This window comes from Cavia porcellus, unplaced genomic scaffold (assembly GCF_034190915.1).
Source record: "Cavia porcellus strain 051 isolate PalLab524CR breed Dunkin Hartley unplaced genomic scaffold, mCavPor4.1 scaffold_19, whole genome shotgun sequence".
NCBI classification, from domain to species: domain Eukaryota; kingdom Metazoa; phylum Chordata; class Mammalia; order Rodentia; family Caviidae; genus Cavia; species Cavia porcellus.
This window is the reverse complement of record NW_026947502.1, coordinates 48,506,541-48,534,257: the sequence shown is the minus strand read 5'-3', so window position 1 is coordinate 48,534,257 and position 27,717 is coordinate 48,506,541.

Genomic DNA, 27,717 nt, shown 5'->3' with positions numbered 1-27,717 from the left:
ATGTTGATTTTAGTACAGTTGCTTTGTAGTATAACTTCAATTCAGGGATTGTGATGCCTCCTGCCTTGCCTTTGCTTCTTAGAACTATCTTTGCTATTCTAGGTCTCTTCTCACTTCAGATGAATTTTAGGATTGATTTCTCGAGATCTATGAGGTATGTTGATGGTATTTTTATCGGGATTGCATTGAATCTGTATAAAAGTTTTGGGAGAATGACCATTTTCACAATATGTATTCTTCCTATCCATGAGCAAGGGATGTCTTTCCATTTTCTGAGATCATCTTCAATTTCATTTTTCAGTGTATTATAATTTTCCCTGTATAGGTCTTTCACTTCTCTCATGAGAGTAATTCCTATATATTTCATTTTGTTTGTTGCTAGTGTAAAGGGTGTGGTTTCTCTTATTTCTCTCTCTGTGATTTTGTTGTTAGTGTATAAGAATGTTATTGATTTTTGAGTATTGATTTTGTATCCAGCCACGTTGCTGAATTTATTTATTATACCTAGGAGTCTTTCAATGGAGTTTTGGGGGTCTTCTATGTACAGTATCATATCATTTGCAAATAGTGATAATTTAACTTCTTTTCCTATCTTTATGCCTTTTATTTCTCTCTCTTGTCTAATTGCTCTGGCTAGTATTTCCAGTACTATATTAAATAGGAGTGGTGATAGGGGACATCCTTGTCTTGTACCTGATTTTTAAAAAGGCCTTCAATTTTTGGCCATTTAATATGATACTGGCTGTGGGTTTGTCATAGAAGGCCTTTATTATGTTGAGGTAAAGACCATACATTCCAATTTTCTGCAAGGTTCTTATCATAAATGAATATTGTACCTTATCAAAAGCTTTTTCTGCATCTATAGAAATGATCATGTGGTTCTTACTTTTGACTCTATTGATATGATGGATTACATTTATTGATTTACATATATTGAACTTCCCTGCATACCTGGGATGAATCCCACTTGGTCATGGTGTATAATCTTCTTGATGACTTGCTGCATCCTATTTGGCAATATTTTATTGAGGATCTGTGCATCTGTGTTCATTAGGGAGATTTGTCTGTAGTTCTCTTTTTCAGTTGAGTCTTTCTCAGGTTTTGGTACTAGAGTAACATTTTCTTCCAGGAATGACTTGGGAAGGATTGCTTCCCTTTCAATTTCATTGAAGAGTTTGAAGAATGTTGGCATTAGGTCCTCTTTGTATTTCTTGTAGAATTCTGCAGTGAATCCATCTGGGCATGGGCTCTTCTTTGTAAGTAATGACTTAATTACATTTTTGATTTCATTATTTTTTTTATTAATAGAAATTGGGTTATTCAGCAGTTTTACATCTTCTTGATCTAGCTTTGGTACTTCATATGCTTCTAGAAATCTGTCTATTTCTTCTGTGTTATCAAACCTTTGAGAGTAGAGGTTTTTGATATAGGTGTTGATGATCTTCTGTATTTCTATTGGGTTTGTAGTGATTTCACCTTTTTCATTCCTTATTGCATGAATTTGAGCTTTTAATTTCCTTTTTAAAATAAGGTTGGCTAGGGCCTTATCAATTTTATTTATTCTTTCAAAGAACCAACTGTTTGATTCATTGATTCCTTGTATTGTTTTCTTAGTCTCTATTGCATTGATTTCTGCTCTGATTTTTATCTTTTCCTCTCTTCTTTTGGCTTTGGGCTTGACTTGCTCTTCTTTTTCTAGATGTTTGAGATGTAACATCAAGTTATTTATTTGTATTTGTTCTGTTTTCCTGATGTGGGAACTCAGTGCAATAAATATTCCTCTGAGGACAGCTTTCATTGCATCCAACAGATTCCGGTAAGTTGTATTTGTGTTTTCATTTGTTTGTAGATATTGTTTAATTTCTTCTTTAATTTCCTCTGTGACCCACTGGTTACTCAATAGTGTGTTATTCAGTTTCCATGTGTTTGTGGGATTTTTGCAGTATCTTTTATCATTAATTACTAATTTCATAGCGCTATGATCTGATAACATGCAGGGGATGATTTCAACTCTTTTCCATTTCTTTAAATATGTTCTGTGAGTTAATATATGGTCTATTTTACAGAATGACCCATGTACTGCTGAGAAGAAAGTGTATTCTGTTGTTGTTGGGTGGAATACTCTGTATATGTCTATCAATTCCTTTTGTTCACATGTGTGATTCAGTTCTTTTATCTCTTTGCTGATTTTGTCTTTTTGATCTGTCCATTGGTGTCAATGGTGTGTTAAAATCTCCTGCTATAATTGTATTACTGCTAATTTGGTTTTTCATTTCTGATGTTACTTATTTTATATAACTCGGTGCTTTGGAATTTGGTGCATATATATTTAAGATAGTTATCTCTTCCTCTTGAAGTTTTCCCGTAACCAGTATGTAGTGACCTGCTTTATCTCTTCTGATCATTATTGGTTTGAAGTTCACATTGTCTGCAAACAGAAGAGCTACCCCTGGCTTTGGGGGGTTCCTGTTGCATGAAGTATTGTTTTCCATCTTTTGACTTTCAGTCTGTGAGTATCCTTTTGCGTTAGATGGGTTTCTTGTAGATAGCATATGGTTGGATTTTATTTCTTGATCCATTCTGCCAGTCTATTTCTTTTAATTAGTGCATTGAGACCATTTACGTTAATGGTTATAACTGTTATATATTGGTTTATTGGTGACATATTATATTTTTGCTGTTGCGTCTTTATCTTTCTGTTCTATTTAATTGTCTGCTTTGTTAAGTGGTTTTTTTCTTAAGTGTATCTAGACTGTCTTTTAGTATCCTGTGCAGGATTGGCTTGGTGATCATGAATTTCTTCAGCTGTTCTTTGTCATGGAAGTATCTTATTTCTCCATCAATTTTGAAGAACAGTTTTTCAGGGTATATCACTCTAGGTTGGAAATCATTTTTCTTTAGGATCTGAAATACTTCACTCCATTCTCTTCTTGACTTTCTTGTTTGTGCTGAGAAGTCTGCTGTGATTCTGATAGGTTTTCCTTTATAGGTGATCTGTCTTTTCTCTCTTACAGCTTTTAATATTCTATTCTTTTGTTCAATTTCTGAGGTGGCCATTATTATGTGTCTGGGTGTAGTTTTATTTTGGTTATGGCTATTTGGAGTTCTGTATGCTTCATTGATCTTGATATCAGTTTCCAATCTCATGTTTGGGAAATTTTCAGAAATTACTTCTCTAAATATCCTCTTGACATCCTTTGTATTGTCTCCTTCTTTTTCATTTATCCCTATCAACCTTATGTTCTTTTTCTTTGTGTCATCTTGCAGGTGTTGAATTGTTATTTCTTGATTTCTTGTTATTTTTAAAAGATCTTTCCTTTCCTGTTCACTGGCTGCAATCTTGTCTTCGAGGTTCAAAATTCTATCTTCACATTCATTCAGGTGGTTTTTACAACTCTCAATGGAGTTTTTGATTTCCTGTATATCTCTTTGCATCTGTTTTATATATTCTGTTTGTTTCTTATATTGTTCATCCAGAGACTGTATCTTTTTGTTTAGTTCCTCCAATTTTTTAGCTGTGTCTTCTTTAGATATGTTCAGCATCTCCTTCATTTGTTTTATTATTTCTTCTTTTACCTGATAAATTATTTCTAGTTTGAATTCCTTTAAAGCTTCCCGGAACTGCTTCTTTATTTCGGTTACTATTGTTTCAGGTATTTCAGGTATATGGCATGTATTTTCTTCTATGTACATGGCTCCTAGGCTTTCATGGGATGGGTTGGATGTTTGGGATTGCATTTTGTCTTTCATTTTGTCATTTTCCTATATTATGTGTTTCAAGTGTTGTTCCAGAGTTTTCCCTGGTCATGTTGTAAACTGACTCATGTCCTGGCCTCTTGGGACTCCTTTGGTAGTAGCTCTCTCCTTGGGCAGAGGAGCCCCTGGATTAAAAAAGGCTTGCCAGGCTCCTCTCAGGTATACTTAAAGCCTCCTCAATTTGCACAGTTTCCCCTTCTGGTAGCAAAGCTCCCCTGAGGGTTAGAAGGCCACCTGGTGTGATCCAGGCAATCCCAAATCTTGTTAAGCCCAGTATAGTGTGGCTGCAAGCCCAATGGGCCCCCAACCCCTAGAACAAGGATCTCGTAATCTCCCAGGGATTGGATGTTTTGTAACAATCCAGTTCCTTGGATGGCAAAACTCCCCAGGCTGATAGAAGGTTCCCTTATGGCCTAAGTAGGCCTCAAACCTCCTCAGCAGGACTGCTCCTTCCTCCAGGCAGTGGCAGTAGTGCTGGTGCTCTCCAGATCAAAAGGAGGTCGCAGGCAAGGTCAGAGCAGGTTTCAGCATCTTGGCCCAGCTCCCTCCTTCTGGCCGGCAGCGGTGGTAGTGTGTTCCGGGGCAGGAGAGGCAGCAGGCAGGGCTGGACCAGAGTTCCCTCTGAATTCTTATATCCTTAACATGCCTGCCCTCCTCAAATGAGTGGCTACACTTTGAATCTTGCACTCATATGTCTTTTATAAAGGTAAAAATGATGACAGAATTTTTAGGTCCACTGGAATTATGTACATACATTATTTTGTTTTAACTGTGAAATAATGATCTTCTCATAATCATTAGATTAATTCAAAGCACTCTGTTAGAGGAACAAAGCCATTAACTGATTTCCCCAACTGTACATTTTGAGAGCCAGAGTCTTTGTTAGGAGAACAAATGAGAAAATTAGAGCAAAGTAGAGAAGAGACAGAATACAGATGGAGAAAGAATGTGACAGGAAAGCATAAAACTGAAACAGGAAACCTCTGAAAAGTCAGCCTTGTTCAAAAGCTGGGGGAAAAAAAAGCAGGTCTGAGAACCGGGAGCTGTTAGTGTCACCAGCCTGTGTTTAACAAAGAGTACCAATGTTGTGTTTAACACCTCAGTGACTTTTCCACTAAGAGTAAACTGGGAATGACAAATGCAAAACTGTGAAAGGGCCTGAGGGAACCTGGAGGTAAAAGTAAAATGCCTCGCGTCAGTTTTTACAGCTATATCTATAAAGCGGGTGAAGTACATAGTAAGCTTGAGCAGTGTCCTTCAAAATTGTTTTCTTTTGCTTATCATATGATTGCATATTCTTTAGAACTTTAAAGGCATTAATTAATATTGTCTATGCTAAGCACTTAATGACAACTTTCTATGAGATGTACTGATGTCAACAAAGAACCATATCTTTTGTACTCTGGTAGCATATGCATTCTTGTTATTATTGGTACATTTCATTGTTCTCTGCCAAAAGAAAGTCAGAGCAGCTGTGCTTATCATATCTACCAAAAGAGCTTAAACCAGGAAGCAAATGTCAGACATAAGTTTATGATATTAAGAAAAGCTTCCCAGTACCTCATACTAGAATTTGTCTTTTTAATCAAAACTGATTACATTGTATTGCCAATCTCACTAACATGTTTATGATAATGATCTGGAAGAACTTAGCCCTCTGGATGAATGAAAAGGTCACTACATTGTAGCTGTGATTGTAGCTGGTCTCTGCCTCCAGCCTGTACAAACCATGAGCAGCCTCGCCTCAGATGCCAGGGAGAGGAAAATAAGATGCCAATCTAAAGGTTCCCTGAGGTTTGAATTCCTCAAAGTGAACCAAACAGATTTTGTAATATAGTGTCACCTCTCTAGCTTTATTCAAGTTCCAGTTTTAGTTATAGTCTTTGCTGTATTTAGGCCATTCTTTGTGCATGAGTTTTTCAGATGCCCTGCAAAGTTATTTCCTTTGGGCATCTTCTTCATATTAGAAACTAACATCAGGATCACTTTGTCCAGAATTTCCCTGTGCTTTCTCAGTTCCTCAGGATGATTCCCAGGGGTAATTTTCCGAGTGTGACGCTCAAGTGTTATAAGAATGACATGCAAAATTGTGTCACATGAGAAAATGGATGACTAAAATAATATGATGTATATAGGGAAGGAAGAGAATATTGGTGTGTTCTACTATTCTATTTTACATCTCATTGTTCAGCTGTTCTCATTGTGAGGAAGATTTGGTTATCTTTGTTTCTCAGGCATGTGGGTCTGTATTTTTATTTCTTCATGCATTTTTGTCAGGCTATGAGTTTGAGGGAAATACTGACCTTGTAAAAATTGGATGAAAATGTTACCTATTCATCATTTTTAGAAGAGTTTGAGGAAGATTGTAATTTATTCTTTTTTAAATGCTTAGTAGAATTCTTCTGTGAAGCTATCTTATTCTGTGTTTTATTAATTTGAAAGTTTTTGATTATGCATTCAATTGGCATGTTCACTTTTATCTTGGTTTATCAACTAGTTTTGGTAGGTTTACTGTTTTAGGTTTTTATTTATTCATTTATTTTGTTGGCTTAAGATTATCCGCAGCTTCCTATGATACCTTGTATTTCTTTGGTATTAAGTGTACTGTCTGCTCTTTAAATTTTACCTGTCACTAGTGTATTATTTTCTCTGATTATTGTATTCATCACATTCCCTGGAAAGCAAAAACATAATATGATCAATGTATGAGGAGAAAAGATTTATTTTGACTCACAATTTTGGAGAATCCTGTCCAATCAAGGTTGCTCCTTTACATTTGGTTAGTGATGCAGCAATGCATCAGAGTGCAGTGTGTGACAGAGACAAACTCCTCACTCAAGCAAAAGTGTGAGAAAGGTGTAAGGCACAGTCCTCTCATGGGCATGGCCATAAGGACTCCAGATCTACCAGCAAGGCACAAGGCTTAAGAGTGTTCCCAATATCAACACCCCGCAGAGGAGACTTTTAATACATGGATTTGGAAGACATTTCAGATTTTTAAAATAACCTCAATTTTGTTGATTTTTAAAAATTTCATATTTGACTTATGTCAGATGACATTAACTATTTCCGTTGTTTTGCTGTATGCAGGCCTCTTTTTTTTGTAGTTGTTTAAAAGACAAAGTTAGGTGGTCTGAATTTTTTTATCTTATATACAATGAATTAGGTGTAGAATTATTAAAATATAATAAAACAAGAACTATGAATGTAAGACCATAAGCTGTCACATATGCAATCATGGAAAAAATGAAAGCTTTTCCTCAAAAATCAGGAATAAAAACCAATAGTCATATTACTGAAATTTCCATCTTCAGATTCGGTGTGATTACAATCGATGTGCAGATTCAATACACTATCTAAATTCAAAAGCTATTTTTCACAGTAAAAATTCTGTAATTGTTATAGAATCAGAAAAGTTCCAAGTAACAAAAATAAACAAGCAAAAGGAACAAATTCAAATTCATTGGAAACTCTCAATTTAAATTATTGCAAATCCACTGAAAGAAAACTGTGGCGATACAATTAAAGTTGACACAATAGAAAAACTGCAAAGCCTAAAAATTAATCTACACATTAGCTGTAAACTAATGCTTTATAAGTGTACAAATAATAAACATTGGGAAGAAGTCTTTTCAATAAACTGTTCAAAGAAAACTAGGCATTTATCAAAGTGCAATTTGAACATATACCAAAGTCAACATTGTATGAACTTGGAAATTAAATGTAAGATCTGTAATTTTAAAACTCCAAAAGAAAATAAAGAAACGCTCTTCTTAACATTCATCTTGGCAGTGATATTTATTTGCATACTGTATGCACACACACTCGTGCATGCACACATACACACACACACACAAGTTATACACACACAGTTATACACATACAAATACCAAACCATGCAAGGCACAAATGAAAAAACTCAAGTGAAAACAGTCAAACTAAAAAGTTCTTCACAACAAAATAAACAACAATATTACATAAAACCTAGAGAATGTGAGAAAATATATCTGATGATATCCAAAATATACAGGGAGCCCATACTTCACAATAGAAAAATGTTACATAATTCTCTTCAATGAGCAAAGGACCCAAGCAAACAGTAAGTGAATGATTAGCTGACAGATGCATTAAAAAATACTCAACAGCACCTCATACTTCATAAACAGCTATTTTTTTGAAAAAAAGACAAAATCATTGGTAAATATAGGGAAAACAGAAACCCTCTCATACAATTGACAGAAATGTATATTGTCACTGCCATTATAAAAAACAATATGAATGTCCCTTAACAATTTAAAAATAGAGATGCCACATAAGCCAGCAGCCTAAATCAACAACATGTACCCATAGAAAATGAAATCAGCGTCTCAGAGAAATAGCCTTATTACCATGATGAGTGAAGATTTTTCACAGCACAAAAGATATGAAAATAGCCTAAATATTTACTGTTATTAAAATGAACAAATAAAATGTATGTATACAATCATATGAATATACTCACATAGACAAAATGAACCAGTTTCCAGCCATGAAAATGCATGAAACCTTATCTTTTGCAACTACCTGGTTAAACCTGGAGAACTTATGCCAAATGAAATAATTCACATGCAGGATGACAAAAACTGCATAATCTTACTTTTAGTAGAAGCTAATAAACTGAATTTATTCATGAAAAAAAAGCAAAAAGAAAAGATCAGTTATCAGGATCTGAGAGTGAGAGAAATGGGGAAATATTAGTCAGAGTATGAAGTTTCATATGCGAGAGGAACAGGTGGTGGGGTTGATAGAGTGAAGCAGTGTTGACGGATACAGTGGCTTCTTGTGATTATTACTATCCATATATATATATATATATATATATATATATATATATATATACCGAATGAGCACACAACATGCCTTAAATATATGCTTTTACTGTTTATTAAATAACTATTTTAAAATAAAGAATAACTAAAATACAAAAAAAAAAATTGAATATAAGCCCATTTCCTCCCTTTTTATGATAGCTGTAGGGGAATTGAAAAAGCCACCTAAACTCTCAATACTTCAAACCTCTTATCTATAAAAATATTTTTCAGTGGAAAGGTAACTCTTCTTTTTAAATAAAATCTCCAGCTTTGAATGACAATTGAGAGATTTTAAAACAGGATCAACAACAAGGGCACTAATTTAATTACAAATCACACATACATAACTTTAGACAACTAAAGATAATACAAGTCACTTTGATTTTGTTTGTTCACTCAATGTAGGTTTTTCATTTTATGCCTTAAAAGAGCCTCACATTTCATTATCAGGAAAGGGAAATAAAACAAGGTAGAAATCTCCTTTCTGAGTAATAAAGAAAAAAGTGATAGAAATATATAGATAGGAAAAACAGATAATACAGATATAGATATGGGTGAAATATGAATTAGATATAGATATTGGCAAAGATTATTTGTAGGTCATTGAGCAATTCAGTTATCCTTACAGTTCAGTATGAAATGAGAAGATTTAGACATTTTGGCAACAGCTTTTATGGCTTAAGTTGTGCAAGTATTTATAATAATTTTGGAGAATTTATTGTAGTTAGGGCCACCAAGGAAAGATATAGACATTCAAAGCATTGTCTTCTTAAAGGGTACACAGACCCTATTCTCTGTTATTTAAAGTAGAGTGAATAATCTTTTCTGTATTTATCTGCATCTATTGACAGAAGATAAAAGACTCGAGTTGTGATGAAAAATTTCCAGGCAAATTATACTCTCCACACGAATGCCATAGCTTTTATGCTAGGAACATATAAATGCATGAACTAAGGCTTTTATGGAAAACTTGAATTACAAAGAGTCTTTGGTAACCACACCTCTAGATAAATTAAATCCGACTTTGAAAATTCATGTATTTGCTCTTTCAACAGATGCTTAAGATGTGAAATTTTGATGACTCTTCCAGGAGAGTGAAAAAAATCATATGTCAGCAGATTGAAATTTGAATAAAGACAAATTTTTGTTTGAAATATTTGGGTCATATGTCAGATATAAAACAAAAGAACTAAAAGGAATATTTCAATCTTGGGTTGAAAACAGTATTTCAGAAACTATATTTTCAATTTTTGGATTTAATTCTTCTAAAAGTTCACAAACTATAGTGCTTTCATTTATTTATATATTGATTTATTTAACCATCTCTATAAAATTCCTAAATTTAAATTCTGATGCAAAGTTGTTGAAAATTTAGAAACTTATATAACTGATATTAAAAGTAACAAACTGAGCATGAAAATCGTTTAGCATATGAGTCTTAGTTTCCTTATATGCCAAAGGCTAAACAAAAATATATTAATGACAATATTGCCAATTTCACAGAGATCTCCAGACTCTTTCTTTTTTCTTTGAGAAAATAATATAATACATTAATCAGAATTAAGATTCAAGAAAGAGGTCAAAATTCCCAGACTCTTTGGTTGAAATTTCTCGATTTAGTAAGCTTAGGGTATATTGAGTATTGACCTTTTAGCTGCAGGCTTAAAATAAACTCTTTAAAGCTATTTTTTAATTTATTGTGAAAGTAAATGAGGTAAAGTTCTATTAAAGAGGAAAGAGAAGAGACTGCCCAGATGTCTAATAATGATCAAAAATAAATACATGATTTTAGAGGATAAAAGTTCTTACTGGAATTTTTCTTTTCTAAATAAAAATTACACCTTATTATTGTATTTGTGATAGTTTTATTTCCATTTTCACTGTGTACTGTAAAATATTAATACAAGAACATATCAACTTAATAATACAACAAAGGCACACAACACCAACGTGGCGGGTCCTGAGCGGGCCTGTAAAGGCCTCCCAGAGTCTGTGCTTGGCGGACTCTGGATTCTAAGCAAGCAGGCACCATCAGTTCAAAAGGCTGGGCAGCCTGGGGTGAGTGTCCCCCTCACATTTCCCTGAGACCAGTTAGTTTGGGACTCCCACTCAGCCCTGGACAGTGAATTTCGCATCTTCCAGGTGCACTGGGCCAGTGTGGTAGGTCAGGAGCAGGCCTGCAACAGCCTCCTGGCTCTGGGCAGTGCTTGGCAGACTCTGGAGTTCTGAGCCAATGGGTGCCATCAGTGCCAGAGGTTGGGTGGCCTGGGGTGAGTGTACCCTGCACCATCCCCTGAGCCCAGCTGGCTTGGGATCCTCACTCGGCTGGGGACAGGGAACTTCTCTTCTTCCTCTTGCACTGGACCAGCTCAGCGGGTCTTGAGCTGGCCAGCCCCACCCCCAGTGACCCTCTCTCAATCTGGGGAAATGGGCACCCAGAGCCCCAGGTGCAAGCCAATAGAAGAGGATTTCAAAGAGACCCTGGGGAAGCTTTGGAATAACACTTGAAACACAGAAATATAGGAAAATGACAAAATGAAAGACCAAATTACAATCTCAAAATTTCAGCCCATCCCAAGAAATCTTAGGAGCTTAGTACATAGAAGGAAATATATGCATATGCCTGGAATATTGGACATAATAGCAACTGAAATAAAGAAGTAACTCCAGGAAACTTTAAAGGAATTCAAACTCGAAATAATCTTCGAGGTAAAAGAAGAAATGATAAAAGAAATGAAGGAGATGCTGAACATATATAATGAAGACACAGTTAAAAAATCGGAGGAACTAAACAAAAAGATAGAATCCCTGAATTAACAAATAAGAAACAAACAGAATACATAAAGCAGATGAAAAGAGATATACAGGATATCAAAAATTCCATTGAAAGTTGTGAAAATCGCCTCAATGAAAGTCAAGATAGAATTTCAGACCTTGAAGACAAGATTGCAGCTAGTGATCAGGAAAGGAAAAATCTTTATAAATAACAAGGAATCAGGAAATAACAGTTCAACAACTGCAAGATGACGCAAAGAAAGGAACGTAAGATTGATAGGGATAAATGAAACAGAAGGGGCAACATAAAGTATGTTAAGAGGATATTTAGAGAAGTAATAGCTGAAAATTTCCCAAACATGAGATTGAAAACTGACATCTGGATCAATGAAGCATATAGAACTCCAAATAGTCATAACAAAATAAAACTACACCCAGACATATAATAATCACCATACCAGAAATCCAACATAAGAATAAAATATTAAAAGCTGTCAGAGAGAAAAAAAAAGATCATCTATAAAGGAAAAACTATCGGAAGTACAGCAGACTTCTCAGCACAAATGATAAAGTCAAGAAGAGCATGGAGTGAGGTATTTTAGATCCTAAAGGAAAATGATTTCCAACCTAGACTTATGTACCCTGCAAAACTGTCCTTCAAAACCAATGGAGATACTTCCATGACAAAGAACAGCTGAAGAACTTCATGATCACCAAGCCAACCCTGTAAAGAGTACTGAAAGATAGTTTAGATACACTTAGGAAAAAACCACTAAGCGAAGCAGATAAACAAAACAGAAAGATAGAGATGCAACGGCAGAAAGATAACACACTCAACAATAAACCAACATATAACAATTATAACCATTAATGTAAATGGTCTCAATGAACCAGTTAAAAGAAACAGACTGGCAGAATGTATCAAGAAACACAATCCAACCATATGCTGTCTACAAGAAACCCATCTAACCCAAAAGGATACTCACAGACTGAAAGTCAAAGGATGGAAAACAATACTTCATGCAACAGGACCCCCCCCCCAAAAAAAAGCAGGAGTAGCTGTTCTGTCTGCAGACAATGCGAGCTTTAAATCAACAATTATCAGAAGAGACAAAGAAGGTCACTACATACTAATTAGGGGGAACTTCAAGAGAAAGAGATAACAATTTAAATATATGTTCACCAAATTCCAGAACACCCAGTTATATAAAGCAAGTATTAACAGAAATGAAAAACCAAATTAGAGGTAACACAATTGTAACAGGAGACCTTAGCACACCATTGACACCAAGGGACAGATCAACCAGACAGAAAATCAGCAAAGAAATAACACAACTGAATCACACCTGTGAACAAATGGACATGATAGACGTATACAGTGTTCCATCCAACAACATCAGAATACACATTCTTCTCAGCAATACATGGGTCATTCTCTAAAGTAGACCATATATTAGCTCACAGAACATATTTAAATAAATGCAAAAGAGTTGAAATTATCCCTTGCATGTCATAGGATCATAGTGTTATGAAATTAGAATTAATGATAAAAGATAATGCAAAGATCCCACAAACACATGGAACCTGAATAGCACACTCTTGAGTAATCAATGGGTCACAGGGGAAATTAAAGAAGAAATTGAATGATATCTACAAGCAAATGAAAATAAAATACAACTTACCAGAATCTGTGGGATGCAATGAAAGCAGTCCTCAGAGGAAAATTAATTGCACAGAGTTACCATATCAGGAAAGCAGAACGAATGCAAATAAATAACCTGATGTTACACCTCAAACATCTAAAAAAAGAAGAGCAAGTCAAGCCCAAATCCAAAAGAAGAAAGGAAATTATAAAAATCAGAGTCAATGCAATAGAGACTAAGAAAACAACCCAAAGAATCAATAAATCAAAGAGTTTGTTCTTTGAAAGAATAAATCAAACTGGTAAGCCCCTTGCCAATCTTATTTTTAAAAGGGAAGAAAAAGCTCAAATTTATGTAATAAGGAATGAAAAAGGCAAAATCAGTACAGACTCTATAGAAATACAGAAGATTATCAACATCTATTTCTAAACCTCTACTCTCAAAGGTTTGATAACAAGAAGAAATAGACAGATTCCTAGAAGCATATGAAGTACTAAAGCTAGGTCAAGAAGATGTAAAACTGCTGAGTAACCCAATTTCTATTAATGAAATTGCAAATGTAATTAAGTCCTTACCTACAAAGAAGAGCCCAGGCCCAGACAGACTCACTGCAGAATTCTACAAGAAGTACAAAGAAGACTTAATGCTGACACTCCTCAAACTCTTCAATGAAATTGAAAGGGAAGCAGTTCTTCCTACATCATTCCAGGGGGCAAATATTACTTTAGTACCAAAACCTGAGAAAGACCCAACTAAAAAGAAAACTACTGACCAATCTCCCTAATAAACACAGATGCAAGAATCCTCAACAAAATATTGGCAAATAGGATGCAGCAAGTCATCAAGAAGATTATACACCATGACCAAGTGGGATTCATCTCAGGAATGCAGGGATGGTTCAACATATGTAAATCAATAAATGTAATCCATCATATCAATAAAGACAGAAGTAAGAATCACATGATCATTTCTGTAGATGCAGAAAAAGCTTTTCATAAGGTCCAACATTCATTTATGATAAGAACCTTACAGAAAATAGGAATAGATTTTCTTTATCTCAATATAATTAAGGTCATCTATGACAAACCAACAGCTAGTATCATAATAAATGAACAAAAATTGAAGCCCTTTAGTTTAAAATCAGGCAAAAGCCAAGGATGTCCTTTATCACTACTCCTATTTAGTGTAGTACTGGAAATACTAGCCAGAGAAATTAGACAAGAGTGAGAAATAAAAAGGATAAAGATAGGAAAAGAAGAATTTAAATTATCATTATTTGCAGCTGACATGATACTCTACATAGAAGACCCCCAAAACTCCATTGAAAGACTCTTAGATATAATAAATAAATTCAGCTGGATACAAAATCAATACTCAAAAACTAATAGCACTTCTATACACTAACAACAAAATCACTGACAGAGAAATAAGAGAAGCCACACCCTTCACACTAGCAACCAGAAAAATGAAATATTTAGGAATTACTCTCACAAAAGAGTGAAAGACCTATACAGGGAAAATTATAATACACTGAAAAAAAGCAATTGAGTACGATCTCAGAAAATGGAAAGACATCCCTTGCTAATGGATAGGAAGAATAAATATTGTGAAAATGACCATTTCCCCAAAACTGTTATACAGATTCAATGCAATCGCAATAAAAATAATATCAACACACCTCATAGATCTTGAGAAATCACTCCTAAAATTCATCTGGAGTGAGAAGAGACCTAGTATAGCAAAGACATTTGTAAGCAGTAAGGGCAAGGCAGGAGGCATCACAATCCCTGACTTGATTATACTACAAAGCAACTGTAGTAAAATCAATATGGTACTGGAATCAAAACAGAGCCAAAGATCAATGGAATATATTAGAGGATATAACCACAACTACAAACACATGCAACCCCATTATCTTTGATAAAGGGGCCAAGCAGGTTCACTGGAAGAACGACAGTCTCTTTAATAAATGGTGTTGGAAAAATTGACTCTCCGTATGCCAAAAACTAAAACTAGACCCATGCCTATCATCATGTACTAAAATAAAATCTAAATGGATCAAAGATCTGAATATTAAAACAGAAACACTAAATCTATTCCAAGATAAACTTGGTAAAAACCCTGAAGACATAGGACTAGGTAGAGAATTCATGAACAGGAATCAAACCACATGGGAAACTCTTTCCAGAATCAGTAAGTGGGATCACGTCTTATTAAAATGTTTCTGCATGTCAAAAGAAATCTCAAGCATAGTGAAAAGAAAACCCACAAACTGGGAAATATCTTAGTGAACTGTCCTTCAGAAAAAGGACTTCTGTCTAAAACATATAAAGAATTTTTAAAAATCAGACCCCTAAAATTCAAAGTACCAATCCTAAAATGGGCATCTGAGATGCATGCACAATTCACAGATGAAGAAATACAAATGGCAAATAAATACATGAAAAAATGTTCATCATCATTAGTCATAAGAGAAATGGAAATTAAAACCACATTGAGGTCTCATCTCACTACTGAAAGAATGGCCAGGTTCAAGAAAACCACAAAAACAAATGCTGGAGAGGCTGTGGGGATAAATGAACTCTCCTGCACTGTTGGGAGTGTAGGCTGGTGCAAACTCTGTGGAGGTCAGTCTGGAGATTTCTCAAATGTGGGATTGGAAGTTGTATTTGTTCCAGCTATTCCACTTCTAGGCACATTCTCAGAAGAACTGAACGCATCATACCACAGTGATATATGTGCACCGATGTTTATAGCAGCATAATATGTAATGGCCAGATCTTGGAAACAACCTAAGTTTCCATCAACTGACGAATGGATAAAAAAGTTGTAGTATTTTTATGCAATGGAGTACTACTCATCTAAAAGAAGGATCATATTGACATACTTATAAATAAATGGGCACTGCTTGAGACCATACTCATAAGTGAAATAAATCAGGCTCACATATATGAATATTGAATAGTTTCCCTAGTATAAGAAATTATATGAATATATAAGAGTATGTGTTAATCATGATTCCCCATTATGTTGCTTTTAAACCTTATAAGGTTTTTAATCATTAATTGGAATAATTTTATTCTGGGTTGTTTGATTTTATTGTCTGTGATGTTATGAACAGCTATTTTGAAGAAAACAAGACATCATAATAGCTAGTACTGCAATGGTAACCATTTTTGATCACCTGGTATTCTATTTTTGCATCATGTACTATACCCATCCTTCTGTTCTGACTTTGTTTTGTTGTGTCACATTTGGTTATATTCTTTTAAAAAAAGTAATAAGAACTGTGGGAGTAATAAAACCCAAAAAAAGCATAATTGTTATTGTAAAAAAGAGGAAAAGAAAGTGGTCTAAAGGATATAACTGCATGTATATTTAAGTGTGTAGGATAGAAAACCATATTACTGAGATTTTGTTGGATCGTTGAACAGAACTGCCTGCAATCTCACTGTATAAATGTCCACTTCATATGCTTTAATTTTGTAATTTGGACAAATGTTTCTAAGATGACTATGTAACCTATTAACTAGTGATTTTTTACTGTGTATTTTTTCTTGAACTTCTGTATTACATGTACTCTTTTACTGCTGTTTTTTTCCTTTTTTCTCTTAAATAAAAGAAAAAATAGCTAGTGCTGATTTAATATCATCTTGTTTTGAAATCTCTTCAATCTGTTGTTCTTCTGTCTCCATTTTTTATCATGTTATATCTTATTGGAATTTATTATATGTGATAGTATAAACAAAAATTTTTATAGGAAAAGAGATAATATAGAAACCATTGTTCACTTTCTGTTAGCTGGTTCTAAATAACCTGTAATACTTTCATCCTCTTGAATGGTTTCACACTCTCTTGATATGTTTGATGCTACAGTGTACAAAGCTATACTCAAATATTTAATGGAAAGAGATGTTATCGTAACTACTATTATGTCAGGTTATCTTGTGGTGAAACATCGTGTTGCTTAAATTGTTCTGTTCTGACCTGTGTGGTTGTGTTGTTATGTCCTCTTTTATCACAATCTTCCCCCTTTTAAAAAATATTTATTATTTTTTTAATTAAGAGAAAATAAATTTTAAAAATAGCAGGATATATCATAGTAACCTTTTTTATTTCCTATTAACTTGATTTGAAGCCCTGTATTTCTCTCACCATCTTGTTTTGACTGATTTTACTCTATTCTGTTTTCTTGGTTAGTATCAAGTTCGAGAGTATAAGCAACTACTTTGAATGCACGTGTTTGAATATTATCTTCTTTTGAAGTCCTGTAATGCCTCCAATATTTCAGTTTTATTGGTTTTGTTCTGTATTGTTTTGTTCAACTTTATTATACCTGATGATATAGGTAATTCTTTTTAAGGTAGCAAGAGGCATTATGGTAACCTAGGTTGATCACCTTGTATTCTATTTTTACATCATGTACTATGTCCATCCTTCGTTTTGACTGACTCTGCTTTGTTTTGTCACATTTGGTTTTATTCTCTTCCCCCAAAAATGTAATAAGAACTTTGAGAGTAATAAAACCCAAAATTTGTAATTGTTATTGTAAAAAAGAGAGGAAAATAAAGTCCTCTAAAGGATACAATTTCATGTATGTTTAGTGTGTAAGATAGATGATCATATTACTAAGTTTTTGTTGGATCATTGAACACAACTGTTTGCAGTTTCAGTTTTTGAATGTCCACTTTGTATGCTTTAATTTTGTAACTTGAACAACTATTTCTAAGATGACAATATGTAATCTATTTACTAGTGATCTCTTACTGTTTATTTTTTTGAAATTCTGTATTACTTTTACCCTTTTACTGTTTTGTTTGGTTTTTTTCTTTAAATAAAATTTTAAAAGTAAAATAACAAACATAATTTGGAGCCAATTCTACATAAATATTTATCTTGTGTAAAAAGCTTTTTGTAATGTGACCAGCTGTTCTGCTTCTGGGCATATTCCCAGAAGAATTGAAAATATTGTACCACAGTGATATATGTGCACCAATGTTTATAGCAACACAATTTTTAATATTTAAATCTTGGAGACAACCCAAATGCCCACCAACTAACAAATGGATAAAAAAGAATTGTGGTATTTTTATAGAATGGAATACTACTCAGCTATAAAGAAGGATCACATTGAGTTGTTTATAGGAAAATAGGTGCAGCTTGAGACCATACACATTAGTGAAATAAAGCAAATTCACATGTATACATAACATACTGTCTCCCTAGTGTAAGAAACTGAAAGACTAAATAAGATCCAGATTCTTCAGTAAATATTATAAAAGAGTAAGAAACTATTCAAAGGGAAAAAATAACTCAGGAAAAGAGAAAGGAAGGAAGAAAAAAGATATATATTTGTATATAGCATTAAGATAGCTAAGATAATACTACTACTAATTATACTAGTTCTTGAAGCAAAACAGTTAATGTTCATAGGATTAGATCAATTTTACATGTCTATATCTGATTAACTGAGTAACTTTTGAAGATAACGATGCATAATGACAACCTTATTTATGTTCCTATCACCTTGTTTTGAAAGCCTATATTGTTATTTTTTCGTACTGTTTGTTAATGTTATTTATTTTTCTCTTTTGTCTCTTGTTTTTCTTCTTATTCAAAAAGAATAGATGTACATGAATAGGCTTATACATGCCTAGAACTTCTCCTAGAGAGTTTATAAGAATTGATTTTATTACACAAGATATTATGAACAGCTACTTTGAAGAAAATGAGGCACTATGGTAGCCAATACTTGTTTTGAAGTCCAACAGTGTTTTTATTCTTTGCTTTGACTGGTTTTAGTCTGTTTTCTATTATTTGATTTCAATATGTGTGAAGGTATGGACAACTGTTTTGAAGAGAACAAGAGATATTATGGTAGCCATCTTCCTATTATCTGGTTTTGAAGGCCTGCAATGCTTTCATTCTTTTGTTTTGATTGATTTGATACTATTTTGTTTCCTTTCAAAATTTTGTTTTGAAGACATGAACAACTATTTCAAAGAAAATAAGAGACATTATGGTAGCCACTGTTGATTTTCTGTTTTCTTGTTTTTAAATCCTGTGTTACTCTTGTATTGTTTTGTTCTGATCTGCTTTTTTCAATTTTGTTTTGTTCTCTTTAAAATAAAGTAAAATAAACCTTTTTGTAATTGGTTTCTGCAATTAACAAACCCTTCTTTTGTCATTTAAAAACATTTTGCTTTTTTTAGGCTTCAGGTTGAACAATAAATGCATATCTTGTTCATGGGGCACAGAATTTAAAAGACTAAAATTCAATAAGAGTACTTGTCTGAAAAGAGTGAGGCATACTGTATATTATTCTAATAATCTTTTATCAAAATCCTACCAAAAATTGTGTAAGGCGCATGTATATCTGAGACTCAATTTGAATTATAAGCACCAAAACCCCTTGTGCTCTGTGAACCCCTGATTATCTCAGTATTCTACCAGTAGGTGCTTTAGATGAGAATAACTTCCAAACTATGTTGGGACGTCGCCTCAGGGTTTCACGTCTGGTGTTTTCCGTACTGATGAAGACATGAGAACAGTAAAATTGCTGACATTTTTTAGGGGTGAGGACAAAGCCATCAGCGTATAATGACAGTCATTATGAAGGAAAAGGCAGCAGTGATAAAACCATTAATAAAATAAACCTCAACTTATACAGACCAAGCTTGCCAACTCATCCTCTGTGCAACAAAAAATGAAGCAGGTAGAAAGCCTTTCTGAGATCTGATAAACAGTACCAGGAAGAACACATGTGAGGGTATTTGAATTGAAAGCAGCATCAGCTCTTTTTAATTGTTTCATTTTTGCATGGACTATTGTATTTATTTTACTTAAATTATACCTAACAAAAACTATGGTTATCGGACTTGTGCATTTGACAGAAGATTTTTGTCATTAAAGTGACTTTGATAAAGGAATACCTGGGGCTGGGGATCTAGCTCAGGGGTATAAGCACCTGCCTTGCAAGCAGGCGCAGGCGGTCGTGAGTTCGATCCCTGGTACCGATAAAAAATGAAAAAAACAAAAAAAAATAAAGGAATACTTTTAACATTAAGGGAATAATTATTAGTATTTATAATCAAATGATATACTTTATTGTATAATTAAATGTAAGATAACTTTAGGAAAAATTCATAATTCAGTAAATTAATGTTTATGAATTGTCAGAGTGATGTTTCAAAATCATACTTGATAAAAGAGCAAGTTAATTATAACAGCTCAAAAAGTGCAATAATGATTTCAAATTCCACATTCAATTAACCTTTAGTAAATACTACTTGTCAAGTTTTTGTATCATTTTTGAAGTGTATCTTTATTTTAATGTGTATCTTTATTTTTGGAGAGGTTTGTTAAAAATTCTTTTTGTCCCTTCAATCAGTAGTCAGAATATCTCTGTATGCTTCAGCGTATCCATGGGAATGGAGATGTGGCCACGAGACCAGAAGCATCCTCTAAGCCAAGTAAAAAAGGGTTATGCAAAAATTAAAGTGATTCTATTTGTTTCATTATTTTGTTCTGAAAAAAGATGTTTCATAAAATATATTTATATGCAAGCACATTGGTATTAATTTGTGAACTAATTAATAAATCTTTAATAGTCTCTGAATTTTAATTTCTAATATAAGTTTTAGATACAAATCAAAAAAGATCCTTAATAGATACAATAATTTTTAATAATTTGAAGAGAGCATAAGACCAAAATTTTAAGAACAACTGCTCTATAATTGTATATCACAACATGATAGCAAGAATCACCTGAGATGCTTCAAGTGGTCACTTTATGGCCCCATCTTGCTCAGCTTCTGATCCATTTGATCCAGCAATCAGGGTGATATTAAAAATATTTTAAGTATTTCTCATCTCTAAAAAGACTTGATATATACTACTATATAAAGAGTAATGTTTCTCAAACTTCAATATAGAAAACATTCAGCAGGTTCTGAGTTAGAGCTGAGAACCTGCCTTTCTGGTGAACTTTCTGATGATACCTGTTGGACAGATCACGTTGTACTTGTATCTGGTATATATATGCAGTTCAAGCAAAATTTATCTGTGATATCTCTAATGACACAAGTTAGGACAGAAATACGACACAAAAGAGATGTCAGTGTTGATTTTGCATCATTGTGACAGTCATAAGGATAATAAAGACACTCCCATTACCTTGGGATTATTGGGGTGTGCACCCATAGCTATATTGTGTCTTTAGGATAATAACATGATAAATCTAAAATGATAGTGATCTCATTCATTCTCTTAACCTTTGAATAATTAATGGCCAATTAATTTCTAGTAATATGCAGAAAACATATATGACTTTGTTATGCATAGATATGTAGGTGCATGAAAATATACAAACACATATATACAAGTAAACTTACTACACATCAAAATAAAACAATAAAGAACATACTGGTTATTAACTTCATTCATTTGACACTGTATTTTCTTTTTTTATTATTCTTTTGATGCTTAATATAACAATATACCAATAATATTTGTAAGTTTCTGAATCTTTTGGATTCATTGAAGAAACAGGTTGAGGCCACTGGTTATCTTTGATGATTTTAAGTGCTTCTGAATTTTCCATCCTAAAGATTATTTTTTTAGTAAAATGGAAAGTAAAAAATATAAAAGAATAAGAGATTTACTTTAAATTTCAGTTCATAATCTATTGATAACACTGAATGCTCTTGTGAATTAAGTATTTCTACTTTAGAAGTGAATTCTTATTATTATCCATATTTTAATCTAAGGGAAATTTTAGAGAGGAGAAAAGTTAAAAAGTAAAGAACAAAAAAGCTAACCTATTTTTTTACATAATATCCAGATGAAAGCTACCTTGCTTTTTATATTTCAGGTTGTTTTTATTTAAAATATCTGTAACTCTTGACATTTTACTTTTAGAATCTTCTAGGATTCCAGTGCTGCTATATATTTGTGGCTGAGACAAAGAAGACAAGCCTAGGTCCTCTTCACCCCTGCCTTTCAAACTGCTTTTGTATGCCATGCTTGGCAAGACATGTTCACAGATACCAGGTAGACAGTGTGTGTTGTACGTAGGGCACTGGCAAGAGAAGATGCTTGGATGGGGAATTACTGTACAGTTGTCATACGTAACTTCACACAATTCCTCCCCATATCAGTATGGGGAGGAAAACAACTGTCAGTATGAAGAAATCTTGGGAAGTAAACACAATCTGTACAATTAGTATACTTCATCTAGAAATATGAACACAAACCAATAAGGTATATGAAGAAGTCTTTTATAAGAAAATCAAAGGTATGAAAAAATAATTAAAATAAAAGAATTATACAAGGGGTAAGTTAAAAAGACAATGAAGAAGGAGAAAGAAGAAAGGATAGCAGCTTATGAAAAAAGTAAGTAGTCTGTAGTCTGTGATTGTGTGAGTGCTGGCTACCTCATCCTCTTAGAAGAAACACCGTGGTCAGGATCTGCTTCACTCTAATTCGTTATTGTGGGGGAATGAGCCTCCTTCAAGTCTAAGCAGATATGTCTTTGGACTCCAGAGTTCTTTCTTCCACCATGTAAATGGAACAGTATATTTTTATTTATAAGGAGAAAATTTTATTTGTACTTTGGGTTTTTCAACATTTACCTATAAATGACTTATAGTCAGAAAATTTCTTATATATTCAATTTTTAAATTTATTAGTACTTGTTGCAGTATATAATGCTTACATTCTTCATGTGGAGTTGGTACACGTATATAAGACATCTTAATTCTTTTTTATCCTCTCTTTGCCCTCTCCATTCCATATCTCTTCATCTCTTGATCTCTCTTCTATTGGAAAAAAGATTTATTTTCCTAGAGCCCACTATGTATTTATCCCTTTTCATGTTTACTATTACATGTTTCCAGTCTATAATTATATTATTGTAAGGAATTGGTACGTGTACATAATATATTTTGTTCTCATTCTTCCCTTTGATCTTTATTCCATGTAGTATTTAATATGTGTCTGATTTATTTCACTTAACATTATAATCTCAAGATGGATCAATTTTTCTACAAATGCTTCAAGTTTATGATTCCTTATGCCAGAATAGCTTTTTATTGTACATAAATACTTCATTTTCTTTCACCATGTGTCTTTTTTTGGACATCTAGACCACTTTCCAGATTTAGCCTTGGTGACTGTGCTGTTATAGAAATTAGGATACAGATGACTTTGTAATATTAAAGTCTTTTGGGAGGAGATCTAGAAAAGGGATAGCTGCTGTGTTAACCTTCCTAAAATTTATCCCATAAAATAATAAACACACTTAGATTTTGCTTTATAATCTTACTGATTTTATTCTAGAATACATCCAATATCAATGAATGGCCAACAATATCCTTATGATTGTAAAACATAATTTCCAAAGTTTTAGATTTTTATCACAGAGAAATTAAATGTCGTGTCATGCCTAAACTTTAATATTTACTAAAAAAAGCATAATTGTCTTAATTTTTAGTAAATTCTATTGGAAATGTTTCATATTGATTCAGTAAAAAGTGCAGAAATTTACAAAAAGAGCCATTTTCCTAGTTATTCTCCAATATAATCGTGTTTTCTCTCTTAATATTTACCCTTACGCATTTTATGTGAACAGAAAGATCACATACTATTTTTCAAAATTCAAAAGTAGGTAGCAATCATCAAATGCCAAAGATTATATACTTGAAAGCAAAATTAAAGTAAGAATAACCCATTAAAAGTTTACCTGAAATCCATAAAGTTCACCGACTTATCTTTTCTTCAAAGGCCTTCCTTTGGTTTAGCAGAAATATGACAATCTTTTGGCAATCTAAAAGACAACAGTGATGCCAAAGGAGCTGTGAGAAAACCAAACTATGCAAAATTTTATCTAATAGAGGAATTCCAGAGGGCTTTGACTTAATGAGCTTCATTTTTCACATGCGAGAGAGAATGAAATAGGAAGCCTGCTACCTAGAGTGAAAATGTTCATAGATGTCAGTTTCTTGATTACTTTTATTGTTGCTCAGACAAAATATTCAACATCCAAAGTTAAAATGGCAAGGATTTATTTATCTCACAGTTTATAGATGTTTGAATCCACACTAGGCTGGCTCCAAGGCTGCATTTCAGACACTGCAGAGGAGAAATGGTGCATGGCAGGCAGAAGATAGCAAAGCAAGCAAGAGCCCTTAGCAGCGTCTCTCTGCCCCTTTTTATACTTTAGGTTACTGTGATTAGAGTGGTGCCAAATCAATTATTTGGTTGATTTAATATTCACACACCATTAATCCTAGCATTACACTCTCTAGATTCAGTCAATTCTGAAAAGCCTATCTATGACCACATGAAACTACAGGAGGACATCTAGGTGCAATGCATAACAATTGGAAACCCCTCGTGAGAAAAAAAGACTAGTATCTTAAAATACATGCCATTTTCTGAGCCTGAAATAAGTTTTCAAATTATCTCCTAAATACTACCTTGGAAAAGATGATCTTCATTAGTTACCAAAACATGATCTTCAAATTCGCAGTGATTATTGTTTGCTATCTGACATAACATACAAGTATTATATAGATGAATACTCAGTCTCTTGGACTCTCACTTTTGGCCTGCTTGATACTAATGATTGGATGAAGATGAATTCTCTTCTCAACAAGTGCTATATGCACCATGGTGGCCCATAGAAGAATGTCCTCAATGATTTTGATATGAGTGTTCAGCCGTATAATACCTCCATGTGACTTAAGGTGTAGACTGATTTCTATTTACAGGGTAAACTGAAGTCCTTATTGCAAGAAATTTTGTATGGTAGAAATAACCATCACCTGTAACTGACAACTGGAGCTTGATGCCAAGTTATCTTCTCAGAATGCAGTTTCTTTCCCAAAAATTTAATACAATTAATGACAACTGAACCACTTAGACAATTGCATGGTGTATACTAAGAACTTAACAAATGTGGTGTTGTTTACTTCTGTACCAGAAACTATATAATTGACATTTTAAACAAAATGTCCAGTATTTGGTGTTCAGTTGCTGACCTGATACACAACTAATAAAAAATGCTAGCTAAACCATAGTAAGGTAATAAAATCTTAATTCTAAAATTCTGCCACCAAAATCAGCAACAACCTCATCAAGGTCAAGTACTCAGAGACTGCTGCTGAGAAGCAGTGTGTGGTTTTTAAAGACAGATATAAGCAAGTGTTAATCAACATGTAATCACCTTGAATTTGTATTGTAAACACTTACGACTATCAAATTTAAAGAGTTTCCTTGTAAAGCTTTTAGATGATATTCACATAATTTTCTTCTTGCAATTCATTTTAATGATAGTGGAAAAACACTGTTGGAATTCTTGGACTTAAACTACAGACTGATTCTGTTACTATTTCAGAGCATATTTGAATTGGGCATATTTTATAGCTAATCTTAAGAGACAGATTTCAATGACCCTCGGTGATTATTTTTATATCGTGATTTCTTCCTTTGTCTATGAAAGTCAAAAATCAAACAAACCACAATATTTCAGATATGGGCTTTACTTCTTTGGATGAGCAAATGTCATAATTATTGAGGCCTATCGTAGATTTCAAAATATCTATCAAGGGGAAGTTTTCCATTGATACAGAGGGGTGGATGCTGAGAGGAATTTAGTAGTTGAACAACAGATGAGAACTATCTGGTATGAAATCTACTCCCATCATTTTCCCACCCACTCTTCTTCCCTTGATCTTTCAATTAATGGCCTCTGCCACCTGTTATTTGATTCACAAAATCCAACAAATTCAACTATACTTTCTCCATCCTGTTCCAGCAGTCCCTGTTTTATATCAAATAATTCTCCAGTAATCCGTATTAAAATTTTTGACCCTTTGGTCAAAACCTCATTCTAGATGTTCTTTGAATCACTTTGACAATAGTTGAATGGTCTACTAAATTCTGACTCCCTTTGGTCTCTGATTTCCCTCCATATGGCCCCTAATTTCATGATTCTGAAACAGAAATTGATCAGGTCACACAGACTGAGTGGCAGGACTAGGTCAAATGCAGCGAGACACAAAGAGTTCAGGCTACAGAACCTAGCCCTGGAATTTCAGGTTGCTACTTTAAAGCTGCAAACAACTTTCTGAGTGAACAAAGTTTTCCACTGTCAGAAATTCTTTTGTCTAAATGAAACTATATTACATTTGTAACACTGATGACATTAAGATAGAAGACTGTGATTTCATATTCACTGGACCTTTCAACAAAAGTCAAGACTCTACAAAGTTGCCTGGTATATATATACTGGACATTCAATAAACGTTGAATGAATGAAAACATTGACTTACTATTAGATTAATGCTTTATTTTGTCTTTGAATTTTTTTTTCAGAATCTTTTTTACTTTGCAAAACATTCCCTATATTTTAAAATCTTATGTTATTAAAATGTACATTACCTACATTTCTGATTAGGAAAAAGGTCTCTCTTCTTTGATTCCATATTATTTTCATTTTGCTACTATAAATAAGTTCTGATGTTACTTTTAACTGTATGTATATTTTCCTCATACCACTATTAATTAAGGAAATGAATTACACTTAATTTTTCCAATTCTACCTTTGAATACAATTCATGGACTATGAGAAGTAATCAGTAAATATTTTTACATGACATGTGTAATTCATTTGAATTGTACTTGTCGAGTCACATAATCATAGTTTGATTGTGCTTCTGAGATGTTTTCCCTAACAAGGGACCCAGACATTAACTTCCTCAAGAGGACGTAGTTTTGTTTTGGTCTCTGTATTTTGTGTTGTTTGTTGACAAACCAACTGGATCAAAATGGCCCTAGGGAAGAGAGACAGGGGAAAGAACAAAGTCTTGTTAAGAGGAATTAGGACTCCTCACCTCTGTGGGCAACTAGGTCACCTTATATGATACTGGACCCACGTGACTGTGGCCCTCAGAGGAACAAAGAAATGGGAGGCTTTTTCCTACTGTTTTTCTATCTCAACTTGAATTCGTAAAAGTCAGCATTGAGCCAGAATAAACTTATTCAAAGAAAATTTCACAGCCTGTGTCATGAGCAGAGGTGAGTGCTTGGGAGGTGAGGAGCTCGGCTGTCATGGAGCAGGCATCCAACAGTCCCACACAAATGCCTGTACGGAAATAGGCCAGGGAGCAGGGTGATCTGGAGGGAACTGCCAAATAGGTAATATCTTTCTTACTCTGTCACTTCGACTTTGTCTTCTCTCGATCTTGTACTCCCTCAGGTCACTCAGTGGAGCTTCTGTGGAAAATCGTCTTCATGTCCGTAATCCCATAGTGTTGCCCAGGCATCTGAATTTTGTCCTCAGCCCATTTGATTATCATAGTGTTCTTTAGAATCTTGCTTTCAATTAGGTATGAAAAGAGAAATTTGATATCTTAGCCAAATCAAAATGAATTATTAAAAACAAAATAACCATTAAAATTTTCATTTCAGACTCTAGAAGAAAATGAAATTTGACAGCAAATGTACACCCTCAAATTTCAGCATTTTTATCTACAGCAATAAAATTGCTGTTTTTATATGGCTATTTAGAGTATAAAGTGTAGGAGAACATATGTTATTTGAACTAAAGAGTCTAGGATGGAGGAGTAAGAAATCATATTTTATTTTGGATATAGCCTTTAAGACAAGTAAATATTTCCACAGAGATTGAT